This window comes from Poromitra crassiceps, assembly GCF_964638095.1.
Source record: "Poromitra crassiceps genome assembly, chromosome: 17".
Lineage (NCBI taxonomy): Eukaryota > Metazoa > Chordata > Actinopteri > Beryciformes > Melamphaidae > Poromitra > Poromitra crassiceps.
This window is the reverse complement of record NC_139635.1, coordinates 17,036,322-17,048,821: the sequence shown is the minus strand read 5'-3', so window position 1 is coordinate 17,048,821 and position 12,500 is coordinate 17,036,322.

Sequence of the window (12,500 nt, the reverse complement as noted above, 5' to 3'; positions counted from 1 at the left end):
AATCACTCACACACACACACACACACACACACACACGCGCGTGCACACACACGCTCGCTCACACATACACGCACACACACTCACACACACACACACACACACACACACACACACACACACACACACACACACACACATACACGATCTCACACACACGCTCTCACACACACACACGCTCACATACACGCACGCACACACACACACACACACACACACACACACACACACACACACACACACCCACACACACACGCTCTCTCTCTCTCTCACACACACACACACACACACACACACACACACACACACACACACACACACACACACACACACACACACACACGAGAGAGATTATGTGAGATATGACACCTGCTCAGTGATTGAATATACAAACGCACACCTTTGTCTGTCTAACAATCTGCCATTCATAACAGGACAGATCGCGTTCATTTGTCATCTTTGTCAGCATTATGAACTTTCAAGTGTGTCTAGTGTGTCAACATGTGTGTGTGTGTGTGTGTCTAGTGTGTCAACATGTGTGTGTGTGTGTGTGTGTGTGTGTGTGTGTGTGTGTGTGTGTGTGTGTGTGTGTGTGTGTGTGTGTGTGTGTGTGTGTGTGTGTCGTGTGTGTCAACATGTGTGTAATGCATAAGAAGTCAGTAATTTACTCAGATTGGAGGAAGGGGCAAGCTCTGAGTTTTCACTTTCCCCACCCAGACTTTAACCAGCCACCGGTCCCGGCGATTGAACAGACAACCCTCCGGGCACAAGCTCGCTTCTCTAACTGTTAGGCCACCAATTCCTGCATTGTTTCTCATAAGTGGTTTGGCCACTTTGCTGCAGTACTGCTGCGGTGGTACTGGTGGTACTGGAAGTCAGAATTTGTTGTCAATCAAAAAATCATAAAAATGGTATTTGTGAAGTGTCACAGAGTGATATGTGACTGATATGTATTGTCAGACACCCCTTGTTTAATTATAATATGTTAACATGTCTTTGCATCAGAGAGTCAAACAGGAAGTGGGAGTATTTTAGAGATTATAGATTTCAGGTGCGCAGCTCCCTCTCTGTTGTCTGATCAGGAGGCCACGTATCGCTCCTGCTCTCCAATTCTCTAGTTTTCCCTTTGTTTCCACGTGTATGGGTGTGACTGTGTGTGAGACTATTCTTTACAATTAGCGTCCCTAATCTACTGAACGGGAGCTGCTGATGGCCAGCTCCATACCACCGACTGAGCTGTCCAGGAAAGCCGGGCTGTGTATAGATGTCAACGCCCCGGCCTGTAACAGCTATGCTGCTCCCATCGCTTTTGAGACTTCTGGCTTGATGTTTCTGTGCAAAGACGTTCTGTGTTATTGTGACAAGGTTTGGATTGTACTAGACACGAGCTTGATCATATTTTGAGAGCCAGACTCATGAAGATTATCTTAAGGTTTCAGAAACTTTTGTAAATCACAGATCTTATTTCAGTCATCTAACCAAAATCCCCATAAAAAAAACATTGAATTCCAGATGAGGGAACCCAGTGTAAAGCTAACTTCCGGATTGGCCTACAGAAATATGTCAGCCCCCTCTGTTATTTACGGGACGGTCCCCCGCCCCACCAGGCTGTCCCTCCACATGTATTTATTCCAATAGTATGCATTGAAATGGAATACAGTAGGCCTGCTGTAACTGTATCATTTCCTCCCGCAATAAATGCTGAAGTTGTTCCTTTTCTGCACAAACACAACATTTGATGAGATCGCAGCGCTCGGTGTCCAGACTTGCCCCGGAAATGTTTGAAATGAATCTCCAGTGGCTGCTGTATATCTGACTTACTTTCTTCTTACTTTCTTCCACTGCAGAGTCCTCTCCTCCAGAGATGTCTGTTGATTGATTTGATCATCACAAAGAACGCACAGCCATCAGTCATGCATTGATTAAAATTGAGGATGCTGATATACATTTTCTATAACTCATTTCCAGTGTGGATGGTTCCTCTTCTGAAAGACAATAAGGCTGTGAAGACATGTCATTGGCTGAGAGTCACAGAGCATACCAAATAAATTATTGTATAAAAAACAAGCATATAAAAAGCTTGTTAATTACTATTTTCAATACAAACATCAACTATTTATTTTTATAGTTCCCATGAATGATTTTGAAGGAGTGGTTTACCTTCAATCACAGTGACCTCCATGTTGAATCTACACATGTCCATACCTGCCACCTAATGTGTCTCACCATGATAGGAAAATAAACTTTAATAACACGGTACATGTACATAACTGTAACTTTAATAACACGGTACATGTACATAACTCTAACTTTAATAGCACGGTACATATATCAACAAGTGTAAATGTTGCATTAATAACAATAATCCTGACAAATACTGTAATTTTAAACTGCAACTGCAATGAAAGCCGTATCTGAGCCTGGGGGGGAGTTAGCCTGGGGGGAAGTTAGCCTATAGGTCATATGAGCGTGATGTCACAATAACACAGATCTTACTTCCCCGGTGGTGCTGCTGACACATCACATGTGACTGTAAAGTAGGATAGCAAAGCCAAATAACAAACCACATGCGTGTGTTGTGCTCATGCTGTGCTAAAAATGCAGTCCATTAAAAGGCGTGTGGATAAAACATTTGTGGCACTTTGACAATATGTTTTACTCGTGTAACAGAAACGATCTTTGACAATATGTTGTTTGACAATGGCCTCTATCTTCCGACAGGCGCTATCCCTAAATAGCGCTTTGCATACTGTTTGCGCATGCCTTAAGGCATGGACAATAGCATTCCGTCTTGCGCCGTCCGCCAGGTGTTCTGCTGAGTTTTGCCCCCCTGCCGCAAAAATCACTGCAGCAAAAAAATACATCCCCACCTCACGGGAGCTACTTGTAATGATTTATACAGAAATGTAATGTAATATGCAATATGCTGTAATTCTCTGCATGCGTAATAGAGTGTACTCACTCGTGCGAGGACAGAGGGAGCTTATTGACAGATCGTCTGTGGTGCCAACGACCCTTCGGGTTATGAAGGTAAATAGACTATGTCCATTGTCCAACAAGTTTTCTCAATTAATTTCCCTCTTTGCGATGTGATACAAGTTTCTCAGTGAGTTATAGTTGATTGCCTCACTGAATTATCTGCTGATACCCAATTTTAGCAGCATAATTTGATGTCTTGGCATGGCAAGGCTGTGCATAATGACATATCCAAAAGGAATTCCACTTTCCACTCCGCAAATACCTCTCTGCGCTGGGAGCGCAGCCGTAATCTCCATGCAGCGCACCCAGCACAGAGAGGTATTTGCGCGTAAGAGGTCCTTTTCAAAGCTCTTAGGGCAAAGTAATTGCGCGCTGCTGACGATAGGGTAATGCCATCTATCCCACATTTTAGCGCTGAAACGCCTGCTTTGGCATGGGGCAGCCAATGGCCAGTAGAATTATCACAGGCATGCACTTGTGTCCGCCCCCAATTTGCATTGCGCACAGCGTTAAACGAGCGCAAAAGCTAAATTAGCGCTTTTGGGGAGATAGAGCCCAAGGAACCCTATGAAGTGATCACTTCTGTCACAACTTGTGACAGAAGTGATGTCACTGGGGCAGTTGTGTGTGTGTGTTTAATGCATTTGCTGAACTGTGATGTCACTCGGGCAGTTGTCTGTGTGTTTGTGTGTGTGTGTGTGTGTGTGTGTGTGTGTGTGTGTGTGTGTGTGCAGTGTGCGCAGCAGAGTGCAGTGGCAGCCAGCGTGCTGCGTGGCCTCGCCTGCTCTATTGGCATGTGCAGCGCCCTAGGAATCGAGCGGGCGTCATGCGAGATTCCTACTCTCCTCAGTTAAAATTGGCTAAGTGGGCGTTGTCTGTCTGTGTTGGTGTCAGTCACAAATTGTGACGCAAGTGATTCAGTGATGTCATCAGTGCCAAAATTGTAAAATGGTAACGTTCTGAGATTTCAGGTTTAGAGTTAGGGTATGAGGGGTTAGAAAACGGAAAATCTAAAATAATAAAATATACATGTATGTTACATTTTACAATTTCAGAGCTGGAATTGTAACATGGTCCACAAACGTTGCTATTTTCCTTTTTTTTTGGAGATTGGGTTGGGGCAGCATAGTAGACCGGGATGTTTGAGCCGCCTATACGCTTTCGTCGGCCCCGGCTTCCAGGAGGATCCGGACACAGTCCAGGTGACCGCGCTCTTCCTGCAGCAGGCTCCTCAGTTTGTCCAGGTCTCCTGAGTCCGAGGCGGAGTGGAGCTCCATGTCCTCAAGCTCTGCTCGAGAAGCCATTCCTTCAGGTCTGTCAGAGTACATCACCAAACAATGTGTGTGTATGCTGCGTCTGTGACATCATCCGCGATTTATAACTATATGGTAATGACCTGGCCACCAGGCTGAGCCATCTAGGACTGTACATCTAGTGATTTGTGACCTCATCTTTGTCTGTGACATCATCAGTGATTTATGACATTGTGACATATCTCTGATGTCAAGATGAGTGTGAAGGCATACCGTACTTGCGTTTACCCTCCACTACGCCCCTGACTGTAATGCCAAAAATAGCTGAGGTGAAGTAAGGCAAAGATACCGTTCAAATAAAGGCGAACTGCTTGGCAGCCGTGCACATCCACACACCTGTGTTTTGAGTGCAGAATCTGACCTGCTTGTGTTCTCTGCAAGCAGCACATATCAACAAAGCATTACAAACGGGAAACAAACCAGAATCGCTCCCATGCAGCTATACTCGCTGCCACAGTTACCTTCCATGCTCCATGATTGTTTAACACTTTGCCAAGCATTTTGGCGGCAATCCAGTCAAGACTGAGCTTCAGTCAGCTTGAGCCTGCAATTAATTAGCTCACTGTGTGGCTGGCAGGCTAGCTAGGCAGGGTCATGCAGGCTGCTTGCTTTTTTTGTTGTTGAATATTTGTTCGGAACACTTATGCATTATGTAACTTTATTGACATGAAAATAAAAATAAAATGAGTCTGTCTGTCTGTGATGTGTGTCTAGATGTATATCCCCCCATTTGCCTGTAATTTGATTGTTTTCTCCAATGATCTGTACCCGAAACAAATAAATAAACAAACTGTGTGGCTTCAGCGTGGCTTGGGCGTGGCTTCGGCATATGGGGCCCTATCTTCCCCCTGGCCTTAGGTGCTAAACTGGCATTAAACGCAAAGAAAAACAAGATTTGCGCCTGACTTGGGAAGAGAGCATCATGTTTTTAGGTCCCGAAATGCGCTTTACGCCAAAGAGGCGTGGCTCAGTGCCAGAATAGGCCAGAATGGGCGTATCGGCCTTAAAAGCTATCTTCCCCACTGGCGTTAATTTAGCGCTTAGCGCTTTTCAAAACCAGGCCTTATTCAGTCCGCCGACTCCCCTACAAAAGCTACACACAGACACACATGTGAAATCTCCCAGCATTCATTGAGGCTAATACATTTTGACAAGAAATAGCAACCAAATCACCCTAAGTAGGCTAAGTGGTAGATATAAATAATATTTATGTTAACACAACATGCAATTCTAGAACATTTCAATATTGGAAAAAATAAAACAAAAATCAAAACACAACTCTATGTGAAACATATATATATAATCCAGGTGGCATATATATCCGTCGCAAATACAATGTGGTATAGACGAGTGACAACCGTAACACGGTTGTACTGTGATGTCCGCTCCAACAAGACTTAGCTTACTTGACACGTACTTTTTCAATAAAAACACATTTATGCCATGACTTTACATAATGTAGGCTATATTTATGTGCATCATTTAGCCTGTGCTGTGATGTGCAGGAGCAGCAGGTAGCCTACAAGTTATAAAACTACCTGCCCTGAATGAGCCGAGTGGGGGTGCTTGTTCACTATTGTGAAAGTTATGTGTTTACAACATAAAGATCATGGAATTGAATGTCACCGATAGTTAACGTTCTATATTGTAGGCTACAGGGAGACCATCAGCCCTGCTGATCCTCATTTTTAGAGTTCCTGTAGGTGGCGCTCTTTTCTTTGTGTGTTCAGCCATGGTTCAGCTCATGCAAACCAGAGCTGTATAATAGAAGAGTTGTGGCATCTGCACTCACTCCAATGGACTGGAAGTAAGGTTCTGGATTAGGCAGCGCTGTCGAGTTGCAGCAAAATGGACGGTTTGTGATGGACTTTGAAAGGGTCAGATGTTTAAAGAATAAAATTGTATATTTTCAGCTTTATTTTATGCATTCAAACGTAGCGTGAGAGCCCTTCCTGGCCAACACAGTCTCCACATTTAGTCTTTAATTGCAACGTTTTGGACCAACATTGCTATGTTTTTTTCAATGGGTTGAGGGGTGGGAGAGTTTAGGTTTAGGGTTACGGCGGGTTTACACATACGCCTAGAGCGACGCTTAAATCTACACTTTAAGCTACGCCTACGCATATAGGCATCGCTTCATGCACGCTAGGCGCCTATTTGCGTTCACACAGGACGCCACACTGAAGCCCCGCTCTGCCCTACGCTGATCACATGAGCAGCGTTTTTTTTACACTTTTCAGATCTGATTTATAGCATGGGTGAGTCCTCTTTTTTATTGCAATGTGCAAGTGACGATGTCTGTCTATTTCCTGGCCGGCTGTAATTGTTATTTTCCCTCGGGTAATCATGTGACTATGAGTCATCAACACCATGAGTGATACATGCATCGCAGCGCAAGCGTGGCTTCAGCGCAGCGTGGCAGCGGTATGTGTGAACGCTCTCTTCTGTTAACAAGGACGCCTAAATTTTATGCGTTGCTTAGGCGTTGCTTAAAGCGTCGCTCTAGGCGTGTGTGTGAACCCGCCGTTAGGGTCTGGGGAGAGGTTAGGTTTAGGGTTAGGGTCTGGGAGAGGTTAGAGGGGTCCGTGGGCTCGGAGACCCCGAAGGGAAAAAAAAACTACCATTTTACAATTTTGGTGCCGGAATTGTAACATAGCAACAAAAACAAAAACAAACACACACACACACACACACACACACACAAAAACAAACAAACAAACAAACAAACGTGTAAAACGCATCACATATGTGCAGTACTCTTCCCAGGAGAAGTTCTGAGACTTACAGTACACGGCTGTTTAGAACAGACAATGGAAACTATTCCGTGAACCGGATATTGGTTGGAATTTGTTTTGCATCAGTCGGTGATGGGAAGTAGCAAAAATGGTAATCGACTTATATGAGAATAATGCCATTACTTTATTACTTTACGACACAGTTGGGCTTGCTGGAACACAGCCAATGTAAAGTGAAAAAAGATTTGTTTTTCCCATGGCCCGGTGCCAGCTTCTCTTATTAGCTATGGTGTAATGCAGGCCTGTCCGCCAGTGCACACTTGTTTGTGAGAAACTCTAGATGAGGTGTTGCTGTGTGAGAGAGAGAGAGAGACACAGAGAGAGAGAGAGAGAGAGAGAACAGTGCAGGAGCTGACATGCCACAGCTTTTGTGACATGCATGAGATGTGGCTGATCCCTGTGCTGCTGCCTCTCTCGTTGTTTGGGTTAGGGTTGATTCAGTGTTGTACTTGGGCAAATATCCCTCAACTCTGACTTTTTCCATCAGTGAATGATTATAGTGAGCTGGGCCGGAGTTTGTCTACAAATGACAGATTTACAGTAACGACAGATTTACAGTACTTACTGAGACACGAAGCAAAGACAACGTGATATCATTAACACGGCAAAGTGACACCGAAAGGAACACTAACATGACGTGCATGTCTTTCGGCATGTGTATTATTTAACACTCTGCAGCTGAGTGGATTCATACCTTTATAGACAAGGTTTAGACAGGATGAAAAACTGTGTATTTACCTCCGCCGTTGCAACAAGTTCACGGCTCCATTCGCCGGGTAAGTTTAGGCAACAAAAACAACTTGGTTGGGTTAAGGCAACAAAACAACGTGGTTGGGTTAAGGCAACAAAAACAACTTGGTTGGGTTAAGGCAACAAAAACAACTTGGTTGGGTTAAGGCAACAAAAACAACTTGGTTGGGTTAAGGCAACAAAAACAATGTGTTTGGGTTAAGGCAACAAAAACAACTTGGTTGGGTTAAGGCAACAAAAACAACTTGGTTGGGTTAAGGCAACAAAAACAACTTGGTTGGGTTAAGGCAACAAAAACAACTTGGTTGGGTTAAGGCAACAAACACAACTTGGTTGGGTTAAGGCAACAAACACAACTTGGTTGGGTTAAGGCAACAAACACAACTTGGTTGGGTTAAGGCAACAAAAACAACTTGTTTGGGTTAAGGCAACAAAAACAACTTGGTTGGGTTAAGGCAACAAAAACAACTTGGATGGGTTAAGGCAACAAAAACAACTTGGATGGGTTAAGGCAACAAAAACAACTTGGATGGGTTAAGGCAACAAAAACAACTTGGATGGGTTAAGGCAACAAAAACAACTTGGATGGGTTAAGGCAACAAAAACAACTTGGATGGGTTAAGGCAACAAAAACAACTTGGTTGGGTTAAGGCAACAAAAACAACTTGGTTGGGTTAAGGCAACAAAAACAACTTGGTTGGGTTAAGGCAACAAACACAACTTGGTTGGGTTAAGGCAACAAACACAACTTGGTTGGGTTAAGGCAACAAACACAACTTGGTTGGGTTAAGGCAACAAAAACAACTTGGTTGGGTTAAGGCAACAAAAACAACATGTTTGGGTTAAGGCAACAAAAACAACTTGTTTGGGTTAAGGCAACAAAAACAACTTGGTTGGGTTAAGGCAACAAAAACAACTTGGATGGGTTAAGGCAACAAAAACAACTTGGATGGGTTAAGGCAACAAAAACAACTTGGATGGGTTAAGGCAACAAAAACAACTTGGTTGGGTTAAGGCAACAAAAACAACTTGGTTGGGTTAAGGCAACAAACACAACTTGGTTGGGTTAAGGCAACAAAAACAACGTGTTTGGGTTAAGGCAACAAAAAAACTTGTGTGGGTTAAGGCAACAAACACAACTTGGTTGGGTTAAGGCAACAAACACAAATTGGTTGGGTTAAGGCGACAAAAACAACTTGGTTGGGTTAAGGCAACAAAAACAACGTGTTTGGGTTAAGGCAACAAAAACAACTTGGTTGGGTTAAGGCAACAAAAACAACTTGGTTGGGTTAAGGCAACAAAAACAACGTGTTTGGGTTAAGGCAACAAAAACAACTTGGTTGGGTTAAGGCAACAAAAACAACTTTGTTGGGTTAAGGCAACAGACACAACTTGGTTGGGTTAAGGCAACAAAAACAACATGTTTGGGTTAAGGCAACAAAAACAACTTGGTTGGGTTAGGGCAACAAAAACAACTTGGTTGGGTTAAGGCAACAGACACAACTTGGTTGGGTTAAGGCAACAAAAACAACATGTTTGGGTTAAGGCAACAAAAACAACTTGGTTGGGTTAAGGCAACAAAAACAACTTGGTTGGGTTAAGGCAACAAAAACAACTTGGTTGGGTTAAGGCAACAAAAACAACATGTTTGGGTTAAGGCAACAAGAACAACTTGGTTGGGTTAAGGCAACAAAAACAACATGTTTGGGTTAAGGCAACAAAAACAACTTGGTTGGGTTAGGGCAACAAAAACAACTTGGTTGGGTTAAGGCAACAGACACAACTTGGTTGGGTTAAGGCAACAAAAACAACATGTTTGGGTTAAGGCAACAAAAACAACTTGGATGGGTTAAGGCAACAGACACAACTTGGTTGGGTTAAGGCAACAAAAACAACTTGGTTGGGTTAAGGCAACAAAAACAACATGTTTGGGTTAAGGCAACAAAAACAACTTGGTTGGGTTAAGGCAACAAAAACAACATGTTTGGGTTAAGGCAACAAAAACAACATGTTTGGGTTAAGGCAACAAAAACAACTTGGTTGGGTTAAGGCAACAAAAACAACTTGGTTGGGTTAAGGCAACAAAAACAACATGTTTGGGTTAAGGCAACAAAAACAACTTGGTTGGGTTAAGGCAACAAAAACAACTTGGTTGGGTTAAGGCAACAAAAGCAACTTGGTTGCCGTGTCTGTTTGTCTGTCTGGTAGAAGGATCACGGAAAAACTACCATGCCAATTTTCATGAAACTTGGTGGAAGGGTGTAGCATGGGTCAAGGAAGAAGCCATTACCTTTTGGAGCCAATCCAATCTGGAAAAAAAGAAGAAAAAACGCATATCATAACAGACTGGACTATTGGCCTTGGCGGAGGTCTTAGAAGTGCTAGAAGTGCGCAGCGCACTTCCAGTTATTCAAATGCTTTTATTGTATTTTTAGAAGCAACATAGACAATAGACATGATCAAAAAATAACAGTGTAATTACAAAACTAGACAAAAGCAAAAGGTTACATGTCTGTCATTATGGTTCTACATTTCTAGAAGAAACATTCTAGCTTAAAGGAGACTGAATCAATGCAATGACCTATATGCAACTTTGTAGTAGCTACATCCCCTATTGGAGTATTGGAGTTTTTTCAAGTTGTAGGTGTGCCCTCACGGCCCCAACGCAGTGCCTGCATGATGGAGTAAGTAAAATAAGGCTTTGCGCCAGAAGAGAGGAAAGCAGCTCTGGCATCTGATTGCGCAACAACTGCACAATGTCTCACCTGACGATCACGCTATAGGAAACTAACACCAAAATGTCACATAAATCACGCTCCTCCATGATTTGTCGGTGGCTCTTACTAAACCAGGTCATTGGGATTGTGTAGAGGAAAGATCAGCTTGTCACCTCGGGGGCTGCCCCCCCCCCCCTCCCCCCGCCCTCCAGCTCTGATAGCTGAACCGGTCCGCCCTGTGCAGACTTGTGAGGCGAGCTAATGCATGTACAGAACGCTGCAGGCTCTTCTGCTGGTGCTGTCAGCCCCTCTCACCGTCCAGCAGCCCCCATCTCCTCTGCACATATACAGGCACGTAGACCATGCAGAGAGCTCTGTTCTATTCAATTCTATTCTATTCTATTCTATTCTATTCTATTCTATTATGTTCTATTCTATTCTGTTCTGTTCTTTTTGCAAATCTAATCTCCTGTTGTCCTTTGTCCTCCAAGAAGAATACTGGCCTATATATCATCATCATCATCATCATACTATAAAGCAATCTCTGTCTGCCTGCCTGCCTGCCTGCCTGCCTGCCTGTCTGTCTGTCTGTCTGTCTGTCTGTCTGTCTGTCTGTCTGTCTGTAGGTACTTTGCATATCTCCAGAACCGTTTGTCCGATCTACCTCACACTTGGCGTGTGTGTTGGCCAGGACGTGCAGTGTCCATTCCGGTGGACAATATTTCAATATGGTTCAATATTAATAAACTTTGAATTAAGTGAACGGCGCTCTGTGCAGTAGCGGGGCGAACGGGCACTGCACTAGTTTTATTAAATATCAGATAACAGTTGTCAATGCACTGTGGATATGATGGTGATTCCTACAGATAAACTGACATTTTATTTTCCTTCCACATTTGTATTAATTAATTTAACTGTTCACTGAGGATTGCATCACTGCTTTTCACGGACGATGTGGTCATGATGGCATCATCAGTCTGGGACCTACAGCACTCACAGGATCGGTTCGCAGCTGACTGTGAAGCGGCTGGGATGAGGATCAGCACCTCTAAATCTGAGGCACTGTTCTCAATAGGAAACCGGTGGATTGTCTCCTCCATGTAGGGAATGAGTCCTTACCCCAAGTGAAGGAGTTCAAGTAGCTCAGGGTCTTGTTCTCGAGTGAGGGGACAATGGAGCGGGAGATGGACCGGACAATCGGAGCATCGGGAGCGTTATTTCGTTCGCTTTACCGCACCGTTGTGACGAAGCGAGAGATGAGACAGAAGGGAAAGCTCTCGATCTACTGGTCAATCTTACTCCCAACCCTCACCTATGATCATGAAGGGGTCATGACCGAAAGAACAAGATCGCAGCTATAAGCGGACGGAATGGGTTTTCTCAGGAAGGTGGCTGGCATCTCCCTTAGGGATAACGTGAGAAGCTCAGTCATCCATGAGAGACTCAGAGTAGAGCCGCTGGTCCTTTGCGTAGAAAGGAACCAGTTGAGGTGGTTTGGGCATCTGGTATAAGGATGTTACCTGGTCGCCTCCCTAGGGAGGTGTTCCAGGCACGTCCAGGTGGGACCACGGGGGGCAGACCGAGGACTAGGTGGAAAGATTATATCTCCACGCTGGCCTGAGAAACACCCCAGGATCCCCCAGTCAGAGCTGGCTAATGTGGCCGGGGAAGGGAAAATGTGCGGCGTCCTTGCTGGAACTGCTACCTCCGCGACCTGATCCCAGAAGATGATGAATTTCACTGTTCAGTGATGTCTTTTGTAAATTAATTCTTCATTTGAAGGAAGTCAACAGCTGCTAAACCCCAAATAATTAGCATGGGTTTCAAAGGAGAGCTCAAATGTCCCATGATGGTTTAAAAGCTGTGTCAGAGGCTATTCCACACTGACAATGACTCAATCCTTGCATTTCTTCTTTTAGCATAAAGCTACAGTCCCAAAATGTTGGTAT